The sequence below is a fragment of the Ceratotherium simum genome, chromosome 33 (assembly GCF_057802395.1).
Source record: "Ceratotherium simum simum isolate JZ-2026a chromosome 33, ASM5780239v1, whole genome shotgun sequence".
Classification (NCBI taxonomy): Eukaryota; Metazoa; Chordata; class Mammalia; order Perissodactyla; family Rhinocerotidae; genus Ceratotherium; species Ceratotherium simum.
Window position 1 is genome coordinate 10,074,461 of NC_141932.1, and position 23,076 is coordinate 10,097,536.

Sequence of the window (23,076 nt, forward strand, 5' to 3'; positions counted from 1 at the left end):
CCCGGGGCAAGGGGAGTTGTTGGGAGGGCGGAGAGAATGTGGCTGAGTCCCAGAACCAGTGGTGGAGGGGCCCAAAGTGTCAGGGGTCAGAGCAGGCAGGAGGCTGATGGGAGTGGGGTGGGGGTGAGGGAACCACAAGGATAACCATCGTGCCCGTTGGCTGAGTGTCCAGGACGGGAGGTACCTGTGTCCTCAAGACACAGACACTGTGGAGCCAGACATGCCCTCTTCCACCTCAGTGACCCCTCCAGCCCCTGAATAGGGAGGAAAGGGTGAGCTGCTGCCCCCTGCAACATTATCCCAACAGACTGAAAGATGCTGGTCTCTTTTCTCAGAAAGAGTTTCCACAAGAGGAAGGCAGCAAGGCCCACACAAGGCATGGAGGATGCAAACACCATCCTGGATTAATCTCTCAGGTAAGCGACACCGGTGTCTCACCACCCAAATTCCTACCGCACACCTCCCCCAGCATGGCCTCCAGGATTGCTCCACTCAGCATGCCAAATCTGAGCTTCCATCTTCCTCCCCAAATCTACTTCTCTGCTGAGTTCCCTGTCACAGCAATGACACTGCTGCCCCCATCTCTAAGGCCAGAACTGGGGTAGAATTCTCCACTTTACTTCCCTCCTTCCTTCCAATCCAAAAAATCAAGAACTCTTGTCCATCCTCCTCGCTGATCACAGCTCATCCTCCTGCCCATCTCCTCCTCTTCTTTTCCTGGTCATTCCTGGGGCCTCATCTCTCCCCCAGGTCTCTGAACCCACCTCACCTCCCGCCTCCATCTCTCTCCTCAACACAGGCCTCCAGACTGTGTTTCCAGAGATCATCATTGTCCACGTCCCGCATGATAGCAACAGCTGTGTGTCGTCTCCATAGCCAGAGAGCGAGCTACAAACACCACAGGCTGGATTTGAAGGCCTGGGATGGTCTGCCCTGTACTAGACTTTCCCCCAGATTTCTCCCTCTCTCTGAGTCTGGCAATATCCCCCCAGCCATGCCATGGCCTCTGTGACTCTGAGACTTTGAATGTGCAGTTCTTTCTCCTGAAACACCCTTCCCTCCCCATTCCTACCTCTCCAAGTCCTACTCATCCCTCAGGCTCAGTCTTAAATGCCACCCAGGTGTGTGTGCATGTGTGTATCATTATATGGCTCTGAGCAGAGTGACATTCAGTCTTTTATTCATACACTCATTTAACAAGTGTTATTGCACACCTATGACGTGCCAGTATTGTCATGGGGGCCATCGGTGAACACAACTTCAAAACTCACTGTCATCCAAACGATTGGGAAGGAATCGATGTCAGCAACATGGTGGAGTGAGCTGTTCCCTTTTTCTCTCCTCCTTTGAACCACAACTAAATGGACATTCATTGATCAGCAGAGGATCCCCACACAGCACATCAGGATGCCTGAGAGACCTGTACAGCTGTATATCTGAATGGGGATGGACTACCCCCCAGGGAGGTGGTGGAGATAGGTGAGCACCCTCTGGCCCCCAAGCAGCCCACTACATGTGCACAACTGCTCTCCCTGCTGGAGCACTCATAGCACTTCTGCGACCCCAAGGGTGGGAGTATGCCTCAGCATGTCCACGAGAACAGGTGATGGCAGCCCTGAACCCCTGTGTGATTGCTTTCCCGTCTGGTGAGAGAGCCTGCAGTTCTGCCACCATCCTAGGGAGTGGCTCAGGCTCAGAGTCAGTGGGGAGGCCCCACCCACCAAGCACAACAGCTGGTGCAACCTAGGAGGAGATGGTTGCAGAGCTGTGCACCTGAGTAAATGAGTTCCTGGCTGCTGTGAATCCCCACAGTACTGCTGTGGCCCCGAAGAGGGGAGTACATCTCAGCAGGGCTGTGGGAGCAGGTGGCAACAGCCCTGAGCCCCTGTGTGATTGCTTTCCCATTCAGTGGGAGAGCTCACATCGCCACTGTGGTCCTAAAGAATGGCCCAGACTGGGACAGGCACTTCTGACAGGGATCATGGTGGGCTCAGAATACACAGTTCCTGCCAACACCCCAGTTGCAGCAGGTAGAATCTGCGATCAGATACTATCACTATGCAAATGCACAAATCCATCCCATCAAATAGTAGGAAGAAGTATATTAATACTCCACACCAGAAGGAAAAAGAACAACACCCAGAAATCAATCCTGAAGGCACAGAAATCTACAATATAAATGGCAGAGAATTCAAAATAGTTATCATAAAAATGCTCAAGGATTTACAAGAGAACTCAGAAAGACACTTTAATGAAATCAGGAACAAAATTAACAAACAGAGCGAATTCTTCACAAAAGAGATTGAAACCCTAAAGAAAAAGCAACCAGAAGTGTGGGAGATGGGGATTTGTTGCGTAACTGCAGAGTTACCGTTTGGGATGATGGAAGAGATCAGGAAAGAGACAGAGGGGATGGTTGCACAACATTGTGAGTGTACTTAGTGTCACTGAATTGTACCCTGTAAAATGTTAAAAATGGCAAGATTTGTATTCTGGATATTTTATCATAATAAAATAAAGGGAACAAGAAGCACTTCTGTCATCAAGATACTGTCATTATGGAGACAAGAATAAAGAATAAACAAAATTAGAGCATTTCAGGTATCGATACATGTTTGGGGGAAATCCCTCAGGGAAAGGAGCCTGTGACATAATGCAGTGGGTTTTCTATATTGAGAATGTGATGTGATGGAGGTGATATTTGAACAAAGATTTGAAGGCAGGGAGGAAGCAGGCTCTGTGATTCCCTAAGTGAAAAGTAGTCCAGGAAGATGGAAACAGGGGAGGAGTGAGTGCCACGGTGCTGAGGCAGAAGCAGGCGTGGTGTGTGGTGGAGACAAGAGGCTGATGTGTAACAGCACAAGGAGGATGGTGCAGATCCTGTGGAAGACCATCGCAGGTCAGTGTACGATTCTGGAAGCCTTTGAGGAGAGCAGACACATGACTAGATCCTCAAGTTAGCAGGATCCCAATGGCTGCTATGTTCAGATTGGCCAGAGTGGGTCCAGGGCATCAAAAAACAGATGTGGCACGTCACTCCTGGGTACTCCAGGCAGAAGGTTAAGTTTCCCTGGACCATGGACGTCATGTAAGTAGGGAAGATATATTTGGGAAACATTTGGAAGGTCAAGCTGACTGAATTTTCTAATGGATGTGGTAAGTAGGGGAGAGAGAGGGGCAAGGATGGTGCTGAAATCTTTCCTCTGAGCAACTGGAAGGATGGAGTTGTGCTCCATGGAAGGTGACAGAGAGTAGGGTTTTGAAGGGTGCTGATCATTCTAAGAAGCCACTCGATAGCCCACTGGGGGTGTCAGTGAGAGAGCTGGATATGAATGTCTAGAGAGCAGGAGAGAAGTCCAGACTGGAGATGTTAACATGTATAGCCAGTGTAAGGTGATGACAACAGATGAGGGGGAAAAAAAAAAAAAGAGTGGGATGATAAGAAGATGGAAGATCCTCAAAAAATTAAAAATAGAATTACTATATGATCCTGAAGTTCTGCATCTAGGTATTTATCCAAAAGAATAGAGAGCAGGGACTCAGATATATTTGTACAACCATGCTCACAGCGGCATGTTCACAATAGCCAAAAGGTGGAAGCAATCCAAGCATCCTTCAGTGGGTGGATGGATAAACACAATGTGGTGTATACCTACCATGGAATGTTATTCAGTCTTAACAAGGAGGGAATTCTGACACATGTTACCACATAAGTAAAACTCAAGGACATTACGGTAAGTGAAATAAACCAGGCATAATAAAGGTAACCAGTATTTGATTCCACTAACATGAAGTATCTAAAGAAGTCAAATTCCAAGACACAGAAAATGGGATGGTGTTGCCCATGGCTGGGACGTGGAAGGAAGTGGGAAGATTTTGTTTAATGGGAATAGAGTCTCAAGTTGTGCAAGTTGAAAAGTTTTTTGGTATTTTTGACTACATGTCAAATCTAGAAATGCAGAACACACCAGTATGCTACCAGGACACCTGGCAGATTCACCAGTGACTGCAGCTCTAAAGCCCAAGAGTACTGAGTGTTTGGGGATGAAGTAACTCCACTGGGTGGGGAGCATCTCACAGGCATGGACCAGGTGGGTCGTCTCCATTCTTGTCTCCAGCCTCCCCAACACATGGATGCTCATTCATTGTTTGGGGAATGAATGAATGAATGAATGAATGGCTGCTACCTTCACCTCACCTAGGACCCCCTTCTTTTCTTCTGCCCCAGATGCTCACACAGACCCTAATGAACCTACACCTGGCAGCATCACTGACATCTAGATGCGGCTGTGACCTCCCATGGTCCAGCAGGAACTGACTAGCACCCTGCTGTAGACAACAGGGCTCAGAAATGCACCTCAGATGGGAGGCCCTTAGAGATTCACCATATCTCACTCCTCAGATGTCCTCAGAGGTCCTGGTCCAGCCTCTGGTTCTGAAGGGAAGTCCCCAAATGAGGGCAGGAAATGGTGTCTGCTCATGGTCTGCTCCCCTCTGGGAGGGTCTCTAGGTCTCTGGGCCATGGCCTGTCCTCTTGCTCTGTGCAGAAGCTGACAGGCTCCAGCCCGCAGTTCCTCTTCTGTTAATTGCTTGCCAAGGTTGCAAGCTCGTCCCCAGCTTCCCATTTGCCTTCCGCTTCTCTTGTCAGACACAGCACTGACGTAAAGAACCCTCCATCTCAGAGATGCTGCCACTGCTGCTGCCCCTGCTGTGGGCAGGTGAGTTAGCCTATGGGGCACGGGGCTGGTGGGGCAGGGGCTGAGGCTGACCCTCGTTTCCGCACTGGGTTCCAGCTCAGAATGACAAATAGCTTTTGGGAATGCAGCAGTCTGTGACCCTGCAGGATGTTCTGTGCATCTCCGTGCCCTGCACCTTCTCCCATCCCTGGAACTACTGGACTAACTCTGTCTCAGCTCATGGCTACTGGTTCCAGTAAGGGGCCAGTACAGACCAGGATGCTCCTGTGGCCACAAACAACCCAGATCATAAAGTGCAGGAAGACACCCAGGGCCGAATCTGCCTCCTCGGGAACCCCCGGACCTACGACTGTTCCCTGGACATCAGAGATGCCAGGAGAAGGGACAATCGAAAATACTTTCTTCGGGTGGAGAGAGGAAGGTCAAAATGGACATACAAATCTAACCATCTCTCTGTCCATGTGACAGGTAAGGAATGGACTTCAGGACAAACCACAAGGGAAGTACATGGGGGTCCCAGGGCAGGGCTGGGTTGCAACTGCCCTCCTTGGACGGCATTAGGGGTACAGTGTGTCAGAGCTCAGAGGGAGGAGCTGGACCAAAGCCCGAGGCTTCCCTTAAGGCCACACCTCATAATCTCCATCCTGATCTCTGTGTCTACCCATCTCCTCACCAGCCCTGAGCCACATACCCCACATCCTCATCCCAGGGACCCTGGAGTAGGGCCGCCTCAGGAACCTGACCTGCTCTTTCCCCTGGGCCTGTCAGTGGGGCATGTTCCCCATCTTCTCCTGGATATCAGATGCCCTCAAGTCCCTGGGCCCCAGAACCCAACTCTCCTGGGTGCTCATGCTCACCCCATGGCCCCAGTGCAACGGCACCAACCTCACCTGTCAGGTGAATTTTCCTGCAGCTGGTGTGACTGTGGACAGGACAATCCAGCTCAATGTCACCTGTAAGTGCTGGGGGGTGGGGGTGGGCAGGAGGGCTGGGCTGGGGACTATGCAACCCGAAGAACCCAGTCTGGAAGCACTAGCAGTGCAAGGAACAGAAGAAGATTCCTTTCAGGTGTTTACAGTACAGAAGAACTTAATAAGACCAAATTTTGACTCATGATAGCTCAATAAAAATATGAATAATTCTTAAATCTAGGTGATGGGTTTATTATTTATTGTCTCTTTGGTACTTTTCTAAAAAATAAAAAAAGTTAAATAAAAATTTGATGTTCTCCCAGTGCCCTTACTGAAACTTTTTGTTTCAGTTTGGGTAATTTCTTTTTTTTTTTCCCTAAAGCCCTAAAACATAGTTGTGTATTTTACTTATGAGTCCTTCTAGTTCTTCTATGGTAGCTACCAACTAAGCGTGGCTACTGACAGAGGAGTGGTGTGGTTCCATGCCCGGGAACCGAACCTGGGCTGCCGAAGTGGAGCTTGTGGAACTTGAACCACTAGGCCATCAGGGATGGCTCCAGTTTGAGTAATTTCTATGGATTGATCTGAAAGTTTACTTATTCTTTCCTCAGTTTTGTCAAGACTATTGAGTCCGTCAAAGTCATTCTTCATTTCTGTTATCATATTTAAAAATTTTCTACAATTTCCATTTATCTCTTCCTCATAATTTTCATCTTTATGTTTAAATTCCCCCATATGATCATGCATTTTGCCCGCCTTTTAACATAATAATTATAGTTATGTTCATGTTCCTGTCTGTTCCTTTCATGTTCCAACATCTTGGTCATGCTGGAGTCTGCTGCTGTTGATTGTTTTGTCTCTTGAAAATTTGTTGCTCTTTCTATTTTTGTGTATTTCATAACTTTTTATTGAATGTTGGACATCATGTGTAGAAAAGCAGAGACTGAGGGTAACAGAGTTTGTGCCTGGAAGTGGGCATGCCTCTTGTTCTGTTGTGATGTTAATGTGCGAGTTTGAATCACTCCCCTCATAATTCAGCTGGATTTTGGTTTTGTGGTTGGTGTAGTTACCTTCTGTCAGCAGAGCTTCCAATTCCTCTAGTGTTACTTACAATTATGGCTGGGTGGTAGAAAGGATTTTCCAAAGTTTTTTTTCCGCCTTTAGTTTTTGTCTTCCCTATGACCATGTTTCTCAGAGAAGTTATCTCTCCCTGTTCTTGCCCAGGAGATTGAATGTGATACCAATCATTATCTAGACAGTGATATTTTGTTGGAAAGGATCAACAAGAGTGAAGAAATCATAAAAAAGAGAGAAGTTTTGGTATATTCATACCACAAGATATCAATAACTATTATAAAACTGCAGCAATTAAGGTAACGTGGGAGTGTTACTAAGATAGACTAACAGAACAGAGTGGAATGCTCAGAATCAAACCTGCACATACACAATTACTTGATTTATGACAAGAACTATACTTCAATGCAGTAGGGAAAATATGTCACTTTCTATGAATAGCCCTGGATCCATTGGATATGCATAGGGGAAAAAATAAATCGTAACGCCAGCATAACACCATACGTGAAAATCCACTACTAATGGTTTGGAGACCTTAATATAAATAGTGAAAATGTAGATATTTTGGTAGAAGACCACATGTATATTCCTGGGGCTATGCATAGATTTCTTAAATAGGGCAAACATTTACTAATAACGAAGGAAAAGATTGATAAACTTGACTACATTAGAACTAAGAAACTCTTTATAAAAGATGCAATGAAGGAGATATTTCCAATAAAAATATCCAGGAAAGAACTTGTTTGCAGAATATTTAAGTATCTGTTAAAAACTGACAAGAAAAATATCAGCAACAAAATAGAGAAATGGACAAATGATTTAACCCCTTCACAAAAGAAGATATTCAAATTCACCATAGGTATGTGAGTTTCTCAATCTCATTAGTCATCATAAGCCCACAATGACATTCCACTTATATCCAGGATGGTTAAAATGAAAAAATGAACAAATACTGAAATTACAAGTATTGCCCAGAATTGAAACAACTGGGACTCTCATATACTCACAATTGGAATGTAAATGTTATAACCACTTTGGAAAACTCTTTGACAAACCTACTAAAACTGAATATGCACATAATCTATTACTGAGAAATGCCACTCTAAAAAATATACCCAACAAAAGTGCGTATATATACCCAAAGACATCTTTATAGCAGCACTCTTCATAACAGATCCAGACTAGAAATTACCTAAACAGCCCTCAAAAGTACACGGGTTATAGAGCACGTGGAATGTACACTCAATGGAATTCTTTCAGCAGTAAGAATGAATGAATTGGTGACCTGTGGGTAACTCTCACAAGAAAAGTTTGAGCACAAGAAGTCAGACACAAAAGAACACACATTGGAAGATCCCAATTACATAAAAATCAAAATCAAATAAAACTAATCAATGATGATAGAAGTCATTACCGTGGTCACTTTTTGGGGGGTGGGGAGGGAAGTTACTAGGAATGGACCTTGGTGATGCTTCTTGACCTAGGTGGCTGTTCCAGGAATGAAAATTGATCAAGTGTATCCTTATAATCTGAACTGCTTTCTCTATGTATGTTTTCCTTCAATGTCTTTTGCTTTAAATACAGTATAAGAGGATACTTAACAGAAATATATGCTAATTATTTTTAAAGTTTAGATGATACCTAAACATTATAACAAACATATAATGTATTGAAACTATCTCAAGAAAAATAAAAACCCAAATAGCCTTGTGTCCATGAAGGATTGAATCAATGGGAAACATTATTTTCTAGGGGAAAAACTATTCATTGGCAAGTTCATCCAAAAGTGTAAGAAAAATAATCCCAACTTTTAATAAACCCTTCCAACTATGAAATTTACACCACTCAGCATGACTTTTGGAAGTCTTTTGCTTTCTATAGACCTATATTGAGCTCTAGAGAGTAGGGAAGTGGTGATGGCTGATCTCCAAGAACCTCCTCATGTCTGTCAGCTGTGTGTCTGAAGACGCGCTTATGTGCACAATTATTATTCTGTTCATATTCGCTGGCTTCCTGTTGCAGTTTACTCTTGTTTTTCTAAAACCATTCTTTTTATACCAAGGGACACTAGTGACCAGACTGTCCCAGGGAAGTGCCTGGCATTTATGGTTCAAGAGATACTTCTGCTGGTGATAGTGCTGCTACAGTCCATGCTGTAGGAAGGTGAGAGGACCAGGAGCCAGAGGGGTCCAGGGTGGGGAGTGAGGGTGGAATTTGAGTCTCTCTCTTCAGCAACTTTGGCTCATGTCCAGAGTATGACCTTGAGATGCAGGAGCTGGCGACAGTGCAGGAGGAATTGTGTGTCCTTAAGACCTGAACCACTTCCTACCCAAAATATTACCAGATTAATTCTGACCCAACTCATGGCTAGTGGTGCCAGGGTGGAACCACTCCTGGATAGGATGTCCCAGGGGCTACAGATAAACCCAACCAAGAAGTGCTGGAGAAGATGCAGGGACGATTCCACCTCTTTGGTGATCTCCAGACCTACAACTGCTCCCTGAGCATCAGAGATGTACATAATGGGGACATGTGGGCTCACTTCTTTTAAGTGGAGAGAAGTTATTACATTAAATACAAATGTAAAGATAAGAAGCTGTTCCTGAATGTGACAGATATGGTAAGTCCCAGAAAAGAAGCCTTTTCTCCTCATCCATGGTCATGGGAGGCATTCAAGGACTCTGAGAGACTCCAGCACAGGTGGTTTCCCTCCAGAAACTGAAGCCAGAATTCTTCTCTTCCTTAGCCTTGACCCAAACACCTGAGATCCATGTCCCAGGGATGCTGGAATCCAGGCACCCTGGAAATCTGCCTGCACTTCTTTTTGTTCTATTCAGGCCCTCAACAGATTGGATGATGCCACCCCCATTGGGGAGGGAAATCTGTTTACTGAGTTCACCATTTTTAGTGCCAATCTTATCTGGAAGCACCTTCACACACAGGCCCACAAACAATATTTAATTTGCGCATACCATGACCCAGTGAAGTTGACACAGAAAATTAACCATCACCCTGGCCTGGGAGGCCAAAATTCAGCATCTGTACACAGGCGGACAGACAGACGGACACGCAGTTTGGCATTGGGCATTCTGAATACTGAGATGGGCCATTTCTTGCCCTTTGTCCTGGGGAAGATGTGGCTTGTATGCATAAGCAAATGGCCCTAGTTGTCAGGGCCTGGGACAGAGTCTCAGTAGGAGAGAAATATTAGAGATGCTCTTTTCTCGGATTTTTGCATGTCACTGTAAATGTCTCTCTGGGCCACCTGTGTCCTCTGGGTCACCAATCTACACACTGATTGATGGTTCTTGTTCCCTGAGGTCCAGCTGATGGCTTCCCCCACCATTCTCCTTGCTTCCCAGCAGTTGAGCAGCTGTTATGACACACCAGCAAGATGAGCCAATAGATCAGCAATGATGTGTGGGGACTGCAATAACTCTTGCTCCTCCACAGACCCTCAGAGCCTGGTGGCTACTTCACCTTCTCCCTTCTCTTGGGGCCAATTTTAACCTGGAAGCAAAAGAGAAGGGGATTCTGGGAAATGCAGTTTCATCCTGGCAAACCTCTCTGGTTATCTTCACCAAAGGCTTCAAATTACCATTTAAATGTCATCCTTTAAATACAGTACGTGAAAAAATGCAACAGGCGAGTAAACCTCCAACTTTATCTTTTCCCTATTAGCTGTTATTTCTGTGGGCTACTGTTTCATTTATCTTTTGCTTCACATCAGATAAATCTAACACTCCATGGGCTCAAACAGTCGTTTTATTCTATCTTGTGGTTCTGTAAATTGGCCAGAGCCCAGCTGGGAAGTTTCATTCCCAGTTTTGCTTTGGGCTCTTTAAAGTAGTCGTGTTGGGATGGTGGTGGTGACTGGGGCTGAACGTTGACCCCTCAGGGTTCCTCTATGTAGCATCTCTCTCTATCAGAGTCCCCTGGATTGCTTACACAGATGCCCAGAAATCCACACGGCTGGAGTGGAAGCTGCCAGGCCTTCTTCATACCTGAGCCATATGAGTCTCAGAACATGTTGTTCTTCATATTCTATTCATCAAAGCAGTCAGGCACCCAATCCAGGTTCAAGAGGAGGAGATAATAATAACAAACTCCATCTAGTAACAAGAGGAGCATCATGTTTGTATAAAGGAGGGGCAGGATTGTTTGGAGTTGCCTTTGGAGACTTTCCTACAGCTACTCACCTGTCTGAGTGTCAACACCTTCCTCCATATGATGAGGAGAATTAACCCCCCTCTGTCAAGGATGTTGGTAAAATGAAACGGGATCAGATATGTAAAGGGGCAGCACAGAGCCTTCACCCTCCCTGTGCTTGGACCTGTGACAACAGCGTGGCATTGTCAATAGGACATTTCTTAGGGTGGACAGGACAAGGAAGATAAGCAGAGGTCTTCCCCACCCTGAATCCCTCCTCCCAAATAGAATTGAGCCCTCTCCAGCACATCTGACATGACCCTCCTGACTCCAGACTAAGGTCCCTGTGCTGCGTGATCAGGCCCCTCCACAGAGCTGCAGACATCTCTAAAGTCAGCACTCAGCTCTGAATCAACACCACGGACAGCACCATCATCCTTCCTGGGGATCCCGAGGAGCCAGATAAGTCCTGGGCAGATGGAGCAACTCCTACAGGCGGTGGCCTGACCCTTCCTGGAACACAGGTGGGGTTGGTCAAAAACAGGACACAGAAATTGATAACTGGTAAAGAATCTACAGCACAGTAGGGGAGTGAGTGGGATTGACAACATGATACCTGAAAGTCCAGGAATTCCCAGGGTACCAAAATCACCTGTGGAATTCACATCCATTGTAACTGCCTGAGAGTCCCTACCATGTCCACTTGGCTCATTCCTCCCTGAGACTCACCTTCCAGTCCAGAGGAGCAAGAGCCCCATGCACTCCAGCCTGTGCTTCCCCATCACAGCCACCTACCCTATGTCATTGGAATTGTCAGGTAACCTGTCTGTCTCCCAAAGAGATGTTGGTCTCTTCAAATGCAAGGGTTAGATCTGTCATATTCACCCCTTTACAGGAAACATGAAGGCACAGTGTACATCGTTGTTGAATGAATGAGTTACTAAACGAATGAAATGTCCTCCCTCACCTCAGGGGAACTGTTGACAATTCTTCTCTCTCAGACTAACATCAGCTTCTCTTCTCCCAGCCCAATGAATCCTGGGCAGATAAAGATTGATGAAGTGGCTCTCAGCGCAGAAAATGGTGCATAAATCAAGGCACCTATATGATTTCGGCAATTCTCTTTCCCACTCTGGACCTTGGTGTCTTCTTCTGCAAATTGATGAACTGGGACTAGAAGGTCCCCCAGCTCTGATGGACTGAGAGTCATAGTTTCTCTTTCACACACAGTTAGATTCTCAGTGGCTTCCCCCTGTCTCACTTTCCCATTCTTCTGCTTTTCTTTGCAAACTGGGGACCACAAGACACAGACTGAGCATGGCCCAACTCTTCTGACCACAGAAGCTGCAATTTCCCTGGCAGGAAGAGAGGGAGTCACCAGGATGGGGGGCCCAGCAAGAGGATGGGGCTGCAGGATAAGATTCCAGCTGAAAATGCAGGAAATGGTGATGGCATGGGAGAGCCTATGCATGGTCAAACCCCTCACCTTCCTTCTCCATGATCACAGCACTGACTCTACTCCAGGTTTTGGGTATTAGTTCTGGGAGGAGGGTAATATGGTGTGGACAGATTCATTAACTTGAAAGAGAAAAAAACAGAATTTTTTCTGGGTATACCAAGTCTTAAGGGAAGCATGTGCAAAGCCATAGTATTAAAGGCAGCATTCTTGATGATAAAACTACAGAGAAAAGCAGAGATTGAATTGGCATTACAGTGAGGCTGGGGCTCCTTGGGGGAGTGGGGTGTGAGGATAGGGAGGGGGACCGAGAGGGAGTCCTGGGTGCTCCAAACATTCTACTTCTTGGAGGGTGTTCATTTTGTGATGAATCTCTGAGCTGTTCTTGTGGGGGCATTTCTCTGCATGTGTCCCACGTTTCCCAAAAAATGTCTCAAGAAAATGAACATGGGTCTGAGGAGGCACCACCTCCCAGGATCCCACCACTTCCTCCCAGCCCCCCCACCACACAGTTAACAGTAACCTTCTGTGAATTCAGATGCATGTCTCCTCTCTCACAAAATCCTCACCAGCCCTGATGGAGGATGACTCCAGGCTGGTGTTCCTTGCTCTGTGTCTCCTGCACATGTCTTCATGTGCTCCCATTACAGGGAGCTCCAGGTGCTGGGACACCTACTGTCTCCACACCGGACAGTGACTCTCAGGGCAGTGCCCATGGCTGGTGTGTGACTTCGTGAGAAGAGAGGGGATGCCCACCACATGGATGCTCAGGGCAGGAGGACAGTCGACCTCCTTCATCTCCACGTCTTTGGGTTGCATTCCTGGCTTGATTGACCTCCACGTACATCTAAGGCAGTGACTCAGGAGGTCTGACCAGAAAAGACCCATTTTCACTCTGCAGAAAATGACCCCCCAATGGGAAGGGCATTGACAAGGAGGCAGGAGATGGGGTTCTATCCCTGCATGGGGTGTGAACTTGAGTGTGGCTCTCACCATCCCTGGCCCAGGGTCCCCAGGAGTGGACCTGGCTTGGGGATGGTTGACTCCAAGTGCTGTCCCAGCCCTGACAGTGTTTGGGTGTGAAGTTCCTCCTCTGAGGAGGGTCACTGTTCTGACCTCACCCTCATCTTCCTGTTAAAGTCTCCTCTAAATCTACAACTTTTAGTTCCTGAGAGAGAACCCTGAGAAAAAGACTTTCCCAGAGAATCTGGCACAGCCAACCCTAGACATGCTACTGCTGCTGCTGCTGCTGCTGCTGCTGGCCCTGCTGTGGTGGAGGGAGGGGGCAGAGGGACAGAGGGAGCCAGAGGAGGATTACTGGCTACTAGTGCAGGGATTGGTGACAGTGCAGGAAGGCCTCTGTGTGTTTGTGCCCTGCTTCTTCTCCTACCCCTGGAGTATCTGGGATGTCTTCAGTGTTGCTCAAGGCTACTGGTTCCAGGAAGGGGCCAATACAGACCAGCATGCTCCAGTGGCTACGAACAACCCAGATAGTGAACTGCAGAATGAGACCCAGGGCCGATTCCACCTCATCGGGGACCCCTGGACCTACAACTGCTCCCTGGACATCAGAGATGCCAGGAGGATGGACAATGGTTCATATTTTTTTCAGGTGGAGAGAGGAAGTACAAAACGGAGTTACATATCTAACCATCTCTCCGTGCATGTGACGGGTAAGGAATGGGCTCTAGTAGAGGCCATGAGGGAAGGTCACGGGGGTCCCAGGGAAGAACTAGGATGGGACTCTCCTTCCTGAGAGGGGGTTGGGAGTATAGCATGTCAGGCTCAGACAGAGGAGCAGGAACAAAGTCTGAGGCTTCTCTCAGGGCTGAACCTCGAACCCTCCCTCCTGATCCCTGTATCTCCCTCTCTTTCCACACCAGCTTTGACCCACATGTCCAACATTCTCATACCAGGGACCCTGGAGGCTGGTCGCCCCAGGAACATCACCTGCGCTGTGCCCTGGGCCTGTGAGCGGGGCACACCCCCACGTTCTCCTGGATGGGGACCTCCATCTCCTCCCATGACCCCACGATTGCTCACTCCTCAGTGCTCACCCTCATCCCGCAGCCCCAGGACCACGGCACCAGCCTCACCTGTCAGGTGACCTTGCCTGGGGCTGGAGTGACCATGACAAAGACCATCCACCTCAACGTGTCCTGTGAGTGCTAGGCCAGGACACCTGGGTCCCTGGTGGGGTCCTGAGGGCAGTAGGGGTGGGAGTCAGGGCCTCGCACACAGGTGTGGGGTCCCAGAATCCAGACTGGAAGGGTCAAGAGGACACCCATTTCCACCCTTCCCCCATTTATGCAGCTCCTGGGGACAAGGATCCATGTCCACCCAGCCCTCACCACTGATGTGGGTACACCATGTCTTTCTGTCCTAGCCTCTCCACAGAACTTGACTGTAACTGTCTTCCAAGGAAGCAGCACAGGTAGGAACAAGCCATCTCCTGGGCACTAGGGAGCAAGACCTCTTCCAGTTCAGATCACGGCCGGGTCCCTGCCTCATCCAGGACTCATCCCAGTGACAAGAGACCCCTTGTAGGTAAACCGAGTGGACCCTCCCATGATTAGCCCCCATGGCCACAGTGAGCAGCTGTCCCCATCGACCCCTCACTCTGCCCAGACTTCTCCACCCTCCTCAGCTGCACAGGGAGAACAGGGCAACATTCACACGGCAGAGCCCGCCTCTCAAGGCCCCTTATCATCTGTCTCTCCATGACTCCTCAAGCCTTGTCTTTTTATTTTCCCTAACAATTGTTTCTTTAAGTACTTTTGCACAGGCAATAAATTCGCATGGTCAAAAATTCAAAATGCACAACAGAATCTGTCCTCAGATGCCCAGTCCCCTCCCAGGAGGTGACCAGTGTCCATAGGCTGCTCTGAGCCTTAGTTTATTCACCTAAAGGATCTTCGGGGTCCTGTGACATCAGTAGTACAGACTGTCCTCGTTCTTCTCCATGACCGTGCAGTATTCCATGGCCTGGGTGGATTCTGATTCTGTACACATCTTCTCCTAGTGCAAGACCATGGCATTCATTTTATTCTGCCAACAGAAACACTGCAATGAACAGTCTCGTGTCTCCTTTCTCACATGTGTGTGTGTGTGTGTGTGTGTGTGTGTGTTTCTTTGGGATAAATTCCTAAAAGTTAAAGAGCTGGGTCCCGAGTTCTTTCAATTTTTTATTGAGCTATAATTGATATCTGACATATAGTAGTTTCAAGCGTAGAACATCACGATTCATTTGCATACATTGTGAAATTATCACCAGAATTAGTCTAGTTAACATCCATCACTGTACATAGCTACAGAAATTTTTATCCTTGTGAAGAGAACTTTTAACATCTACTCTCTTAGCAACTTTAAAATATGCAATACAGCATTGTTGACTATAATCACCATGCTGTACCTTACGTCCCCAGGACTTAATAACTGGAAGCTTTTACACCCTACCCCCTGCCTCTGGCAACCACCAATCTGTTCTCTGTATCCATGAGCTTCTCCTTTTTTTTTTTCTTTTTTAGTTTCCACATATCAATGAGATCATTCAGTATTTATCTTTCTCTGTCTGACTTATTACACTTAGCGTAATGTCCTCAAGGTTCATCCACGTTGTCACACATGACAAGACTTCATTCTTTTTTATGGCTGAGTAGTATTCCATTATATATACATATCTTTTACCCATTCATCTGTTGATGGACACTTAGGTTGTTTCCAAGTCTTGGCTATTGTGGATAACGCTGCAGTGAAGTTACATCTTTTTGAATTAGTGTTTTCATTTTCTTCCAATATATACCTAGAAGTGGAATTTCTGGATCATATTGTATTTCCATTTTTAATTTTTTGAGGACCCTCTATACCATTTCCCACAGCGGCTTGACCAGTTCACATTCCCACCAACAGTGCACAAAGGTTCCTTTTCTCCACATCCTCTCTTTTAAGAAATGTGGCTAAATTGTTCTCCATTGAGAGTGGACAAGCTGACATCCCCTCCAGTGATGGGTGACATGTAGGTGTTGTCCCAGCCTCACCAAACATGGGGGCAGGGGAACTTTTAGGTCTTTGACCATATCAGGTGAACATTAGAATTTCCCTGTAGTTTTAGCTGGCGTTTCTCTTGTTATGTATGATGTTGCACATGATTTTATCTGATGAAGAGTCATTTGTGTTTCTTTTATTCTGTGAACTGTCTCTTCATAGTCTCTGCTTGTTTTCTACTGAGTTGACTTTTTATTACTCAATCTTCGGAACATTTTTCAAGTGCGAGGAATTACCTGTTGTTCTGTCATAGGAGTTGTGAGCACTTTACTCAGTGTGCTGTTACCTTTTTCTTGCTGGTCAGTAATTGTTACTATGCTTATGGATCTATTTTTGTCTGTGGTCACATTTACCAATCTCTTCTCCATGACTTCTGCTTTTCTCATTTTGAGTTCATAAAAACAACTCCCCACTTTTCCTCCTGTGGCCTCATCTCTGACGGGCCACACCCACCCCCACCCACTTTCACCTCAACTATGCAGGTCTATTGGCTCTTCCCTGGACATGCACAGGCCTTGGTCCTCTTTGCACTCTCTGTTCCTCCTTCCTGCAATGCCCTTCCACCCCATCAGCATCATCTTGCTGCCCCTGCCTACCTCTGGCACTTGACTCAGACTCTGCCTCCTCCAGGAAGCCCTCCTGGCTCTGCTAGTCTTATTTACATTGCTATCCTCAGAGCCCTTGCAGCCCAGTGTCACCGCCATCACATGTGTCATGTGGTGTGAGCACCTGTTCCCGGGTCCCTACTCCCCACAGACTGTGAGTTTCTAAGAGTGAGCCCCCTCAGAGACACCTTTTGTTAAATCAGTAAACTGGTGCCAAGTGAAAGCATAAATGAAGGAAAAGGGTTTTCAGGGTCAAGCTGGGTTCTGAGCAAAGGGGACGAGGGATCCAGGGCAGGGCTGACAACTTGTATGACATCTTATAAAGCCCAGGACCCTCCCTCTGTGCCTCCTGGGGCCTGAGTCCAGCCAGACAGCCCATCAGGACAGAGATGAATCTACATCACTGAGTGCAGAGAAAGATGGGGCCTGAGCAGTGATCTGGGCCCCTACAGACCCTCTCTCTGGGTCCCTCTCGCAGAGTCTGGGTCTCTCTCAGTCTCTGTCTGAGTGTCTGAGTCGGTCCCTCTCAGCTGATCTCCATCTGTATCCCTCCTCTTTCTCTGGACCTCTGTGTGTCTCTGATTGTCTGTCTCTTTTTCTCCAGCACTCACAGTCCTGGAGAATGGCTGGTCTCTTTCAGTCCTGGACATCCAGTCCTTGCTCCTGGTCTGTGCTGTCAACAGCAACCCACCTGCCAGGCTGAGCTGGGCCCGGGGGAGCCTGACCCTCAGCCCCTCAGAGCCCTCGAACCCTGGGGTGCTGGAGCTGCCTCAAGTACACGTTGGAGTTGAAGGGGAATTCACCTGCTGAGCTCAGAACCCTCAGAACCTGACCTGCTCTGTGCCCTGGGCCTGTGAGCGGGGCACACCACCAATCTTCTCCTGGATGGCAACTGCCTTCACCTTTCTAGGCCCCAGGACCCTCCTCTCTTCAGTGCTCACGCTCACCCTCACCCCATTTCACTGAAGCTGGTGTGACTGTGGAAAGGACCATCCAGCTCAACGTCACCTGTGAGTGCTGGGCCAGGACGCCTGGGTCCCTGAAGGTGTGGGGAGTAGGAGGACCAGGATGAGGGCCAAGCTTGTTTCTTTTGTCCTCGAGGCCTGGCTGAGTATGAGACCTAGAAAGACACAAGCCTGTCCCTTCTGCATTTCTGTGGCTCCTGGGGGTGGGGGGATGCCTACATTTATCTCACCCCACGCTCCCCACTGACGAGGGAAACCTTTTTCTCATCCTAGGTGCTCCAGAGAACCCTAGCAGTCAGTGTTTTCCTACGGGATGGCACAAGTAGGAAGGAGCCCTCTCATGGGGCATTGACTGTGGTGGTCTTTGCCAAGCCGGGTCAGAGCTGGACTTTCAGAGTTCAGATGGTGGGTCTGGGGTGGGGGGCTGCAGTTAGACACGGGAAGCACCCATAAGGCCTCCTCCCCCAAGATCCTTCAACTCTGATCTTGCCAGGATGACCCACGACCTACTGCTGCCCATCCTAAATGTGCTCTTAGTCTTCCTCCAGTGACTGAAGGCCTTGGGGGAATTTTTTAGTAGATTTTATTTTTTAGAGTCATTTTACGTTCAAAGCAAACTTGAGAGGAAGTTGGAGAGATTTCCCCTATACCTACTGCACTTTCCCACACATGCACAGCCTCCCCACTATCAACATCTCCCACCAGAGGGGACATTTGTTACAACCCATGAATCTACATTAACATGTCATTATCACCAAAAGTCTGTCGTTGACACTAGGGTTCACCCTTGGTGTTGTACATTGTTTGGGTTTGGACAAATGTATAATGACATATATTCATCATTATAGTATCATACAGAGTGGTTTCAGTGTCCCCATAATCTCCTTGGGTTATTTTTCGACTGTCAGCACTCCACTCTCACCATGATTTTCTCTAGAGCCCAGCTCTCCCCCACTGCTCTGTTCCCATGGGTAATGATGTCTGACCCATCACCAGACAGTGAGTTTCATTGGGGGTCTCTCAGTGGTGCACATCAAACTGTTGGCAGGTGATGCCCAGGCACACCTCCCTCACCTTGGGTGTTGGGTTCCTAGGAGGCATGGCCAGGCAGGGCTGGGAGAGCTGTCTGGTGACCTGAAGGTCTGAGAAATCTCCCGCTTCCACCCCCTTCCAGAGGCATGAAAGACCACCTTTGACCTTGAGTGACGGGACCAGTGGAGGACAAGAGAGGAGATTCAGACACCCTCCCTGGGAGGAAGGAAGGACAAGGCCTTTCAGCCTCCCGTAGGGTTCTGAATGTGTATGTGTGTCTCTCTCTCTGGACTGTCCATGGAGCCCAGAGCCTCAGGCCCCTGCTGCAGCCATGTCTGCAGGCTGTTGCTGAGAGACCACGAATGGAGAAGAAGCTGGGTCCCAGAAGAGATGGAGTTTGCTGGAGAGGATTGGGGGCCTGGATAGGTGGTGTCACATGGACCCTGTCCTTCTGAAGAGTGCTGAGATCCTATGACAGGTGGGACAATCTGGGTGCTGAACCATGGATGGGGTGTGAGGTGCCCCTCTCTACATACTGGAGAAGAAGGGGACATAAGTCTGTTCATCAAGATTGGAGTTCACCCCAAGTCTCTCTTGTCTGCAGGGGAACCAGGGACCAGGGCGGGAGTCATCCAGGGGGCCACTGGGGGATCTAGTATCACTGCATTGCTCACTCTCTGCCTCTGCCTCATCTTCTTCATGTGAGCTGGGCTGGGTGTGGGTCAAGTCGTGGTGAAGAGGGACCTGGAGGACATGTGAGGGCCCAATGCAAGAGCGGAGGGTACAGTGGTGGTGAGAATCCAGCTGGTAGCCCCTGAGCCAGGCATGAGTGTGTTCCCAGCCCTGGTTCAAGACTTCCAGGAGTGAGGGGACCTTGTTACAGAGTCTTGTTATGAAGGGCCTCAGCTCACCCCACCGTCTACCTGCCTTAGTCACTTATTCTAGCCTCAAATGAGTGACCCTGTGTCAAAGACCCTGGTTCTCCCATCAGAGTGAAGACTCTCAGGAAGAAAGCAGCCAGGACTGCAGTAGGTGTGCATGACATTCACTCTGCCGTTGGGCCAGCTTCCCTAGTGAGTGATATGGGCATCATGTCATGCAGTCTTCCCTCCACATCTCCCTGGGGTGGCCCACAGTCATGCTCCATTAGGCATGTACAGAAATAAGCTCATCACCTTCCTGTTTGTTTGAAAATGTAGGTTTTATCGTTACAGACGTGCACCACATAATGATGTTTCAGTCAACAATGGACTGCATATATGACAGTACTGCCATAAGATTAGTACAATACAGCCTAGGTGTGTACTGGGCTATACCACCTAGGTTTTTTTGTTTTTTTACAGACATGTACTGACACTCATTTTAATGAGATCACTCTGGATGCTGTGTTGAGAAATCCTGTAGCAGGATAGGGTAGAAGAGAGTAGACTAGATAAGCATGACGCTAAAATAATCCAGGCAGGAGATGATGCAGACTGTATTAGTTTGCTGGGGCTGCCATAACAAGATACCATCAACTGTTTTGGTTAAACTACAGACATTTCTTTCTCGCAGCTCTGAAGGCTGGAAGTCCAAGATCAAGGTGCCAGCAGGGTTGATTTCTCCCGAAAACTCTCTTTGCTTATAGATGGCCACCTTCTCACTATGTCCTCACATGGTCTTTTCTCTGCACACATGCACCCCTAGTATGTCTTCTTCTACTTATAAGGACATAAGTCATTTTGGACCTTGCCTTAATGCCCTCCTTTAAACTTTATTACCTCTATAAAGGCCCTATCTCCAAATTCAGTGACATCAGGTGTTAGAGCTTCAACATATGACTTTGAGAGGACACAATTCAGTCTATAAGACAGACATAGGACGGGGTAACAGTGATGCATATAGTGTGAAGACGTTAAATTCTGGATACATTTTAAAGGTGGAGCCAACAGGATTTGTTAAGGGAGTGATAGAGTACATGTGGATTATGATCAAGGATAACTCACTACCTTTATCTCATCGGTGTCATAAAAGTCAAAGATGACTCCATAGACGTCCATAGATGTCATAGACATCCACAGAGGTTATAGATGTCCATAGATGTCAAACATGACTCCATAGATATCATAGGTGTCCATAGATGTAATAGATGACACCAAATATGACATAGATATTCACAGACATCATAGATGTCCATACATGTCACAGATATTCATAGACATTAAGATGACCATAGGTATCATAGATGTCTGTAGATGTCAAAGATGACTCCATAGATGTCCACTGATGTCAAATATGACTCCGTAGATGTCTACAGATGTTATAGATTTCCATAGTGGGCAAACATGACTTCAAAGATGTCCATAGATAGCCATAGATGTCCATAAATGTCCGTAGATACCAAAGATGACTCTAATGTGGTTACCCTGAACAACTTGAAGAATTGAATTGCCAATTCCTGAAATTGCCAACTCCACAGGAGGAGTACATTTTCAAGAGGGAATCAAATTTTATTTTGGTTACTAAAAGTTTGAGGTGTCTCTGAGATGTCCAGGTGAAAAAGACAAGTAGATGGCAAGAGTTTGGAGCTCAGGAGAGGGGTCCAGGTGCAAGACACAGAGGTTTGAGAGTCCTCCGCATCAAGGTCTGATAGTGGATGAAACCACAAAGAAGAAAAGTGGTCCAAGGGAAGAGCCCTGGGATCCTGCAGCAATTAGAGTCAGAGAGATAGGGTTGAAACAGCAAGAATACCACTGAGAAAAAATAAATGACCAAGAAGGTGTAGGGCTGGGTCGTGGTGAGTTGGAGAGAAGGGGAGATGGAGCTTCAAGGAGGAGGGAGTGCTCATTTGTTTCGAACGTTAATAAGTCTAGTTAGATACAGTCTGAGAAATGAGCATTTAAATTTAGCTAAGTGGTATCACAGCTGATCTTGACCAAAGTAGATCTGGTAGACTGGTAGAGGCAGATATCTTGATTGGAGTGAACGAGAGGAGAGGAAGTGGCAAGATTCTTTTGAGAAATGTTGCAGTCAATCTAGAGCTGAGAAATGAGTCTGCAGCAGAAAATGGTTGTACTCCTAAACCCCTTGGCATCCTGGGTGAGAGCACTGTCTTTTGTTTTAATGTGGTGACTTTTTGTGGGATCCTGGATGGGGATCTTCATCCCTGACTCTTTTCTCCAGAGACTGGAGAGAGGCTGGAAATGTGATTAATAACTGATCATGCCTGAGTGAGGGAGCCTTCATGAAAATCTCAAAAGTACGGAGTTCTGGGAGCTTCCAAGTTGAAGATGTGGAGGTGGTGAGAGCATGGTATACTCAGAGAGAGCATGGAAGCTCCACGCCCTTTCCCAACTACGTTGCCCTATTCATCTTTTCCATCTAGATGTTCATTTGTGTCCTGTTATAATAAGCTGGTACACAGTAGGTAAACTGTTTTCCTGCATTCTCTGAGCCATTCTATCAAATTAATTGACTCCAAGGAGCGGGCCATGGTGATCTCCAATTCATAGTGAGTTGGTCAGAAGCACAGGTAACAATGTGGATTTGAGATTGGCATTGGAAGTGGCAGCGGGGGGCCCCCTTGTAGGACTGAGCCTTTAACCTATGGGGTCTGACGCTATACCTAGTAGATAGTGTCAGAATTGAGTCCAACTGTAGGTCACCCAGCTGGTGTCACAGAGAATTCCTTGTGGGGGAAAAAACTCCCACAATCTGGTGTAAGAAGGGAGGTGAGTGTGATAGTAGTGTGAGAGGAAAGGAGACACACACAGGACGAGAAATAGTTTTTCATAAACACCTTCCTGTGTATCCAGTGCCCAGTACATAGGATACCTCAAAGAGAACATTATCAGTAGATGTGTGACCTTGGGAAGCACCTAACCTCTCTGAGAATTGGTTTCTTTGTCTGTAAAATATGAGTATTTTCCACATAGGTCTGTGTGAGTGTTCAGTAGAATTGGAAAGCAACCAATAGGTGCTATATTTGTTGGATAATTATATAAATGGGACCTTAAGATATGTTTGAAGAATAGAAGAATGAATAAATGTTCTGTCAGAAACAATTCACTTCATGGACCCTCTCTGCCTTCTCCATGCCGCTCCCCCAACTCTTCTGCTCTTGCCCCCTTCTTTGATCTCCTGACATGGTCACCAGGAGGAGTC

The 23,076-nt window shown here is 47.3% G+C and overlaps 1 pseudogene; it reads left to right on the forward strand.

Annotated features, from left to right (window-relative positions):
• The first annotated feature begins 3,077 nt into the window (after positions 1-3,077).
• On the forward strand, positions 3,078-18,008 carry LOC101408588 (sialic acid-binding Ig-like lectin 9; annotated as a pseudogene).
• The last annotated feature ends 5,068 nt before the right edge of the window (positions 18,009-23,076 follow it).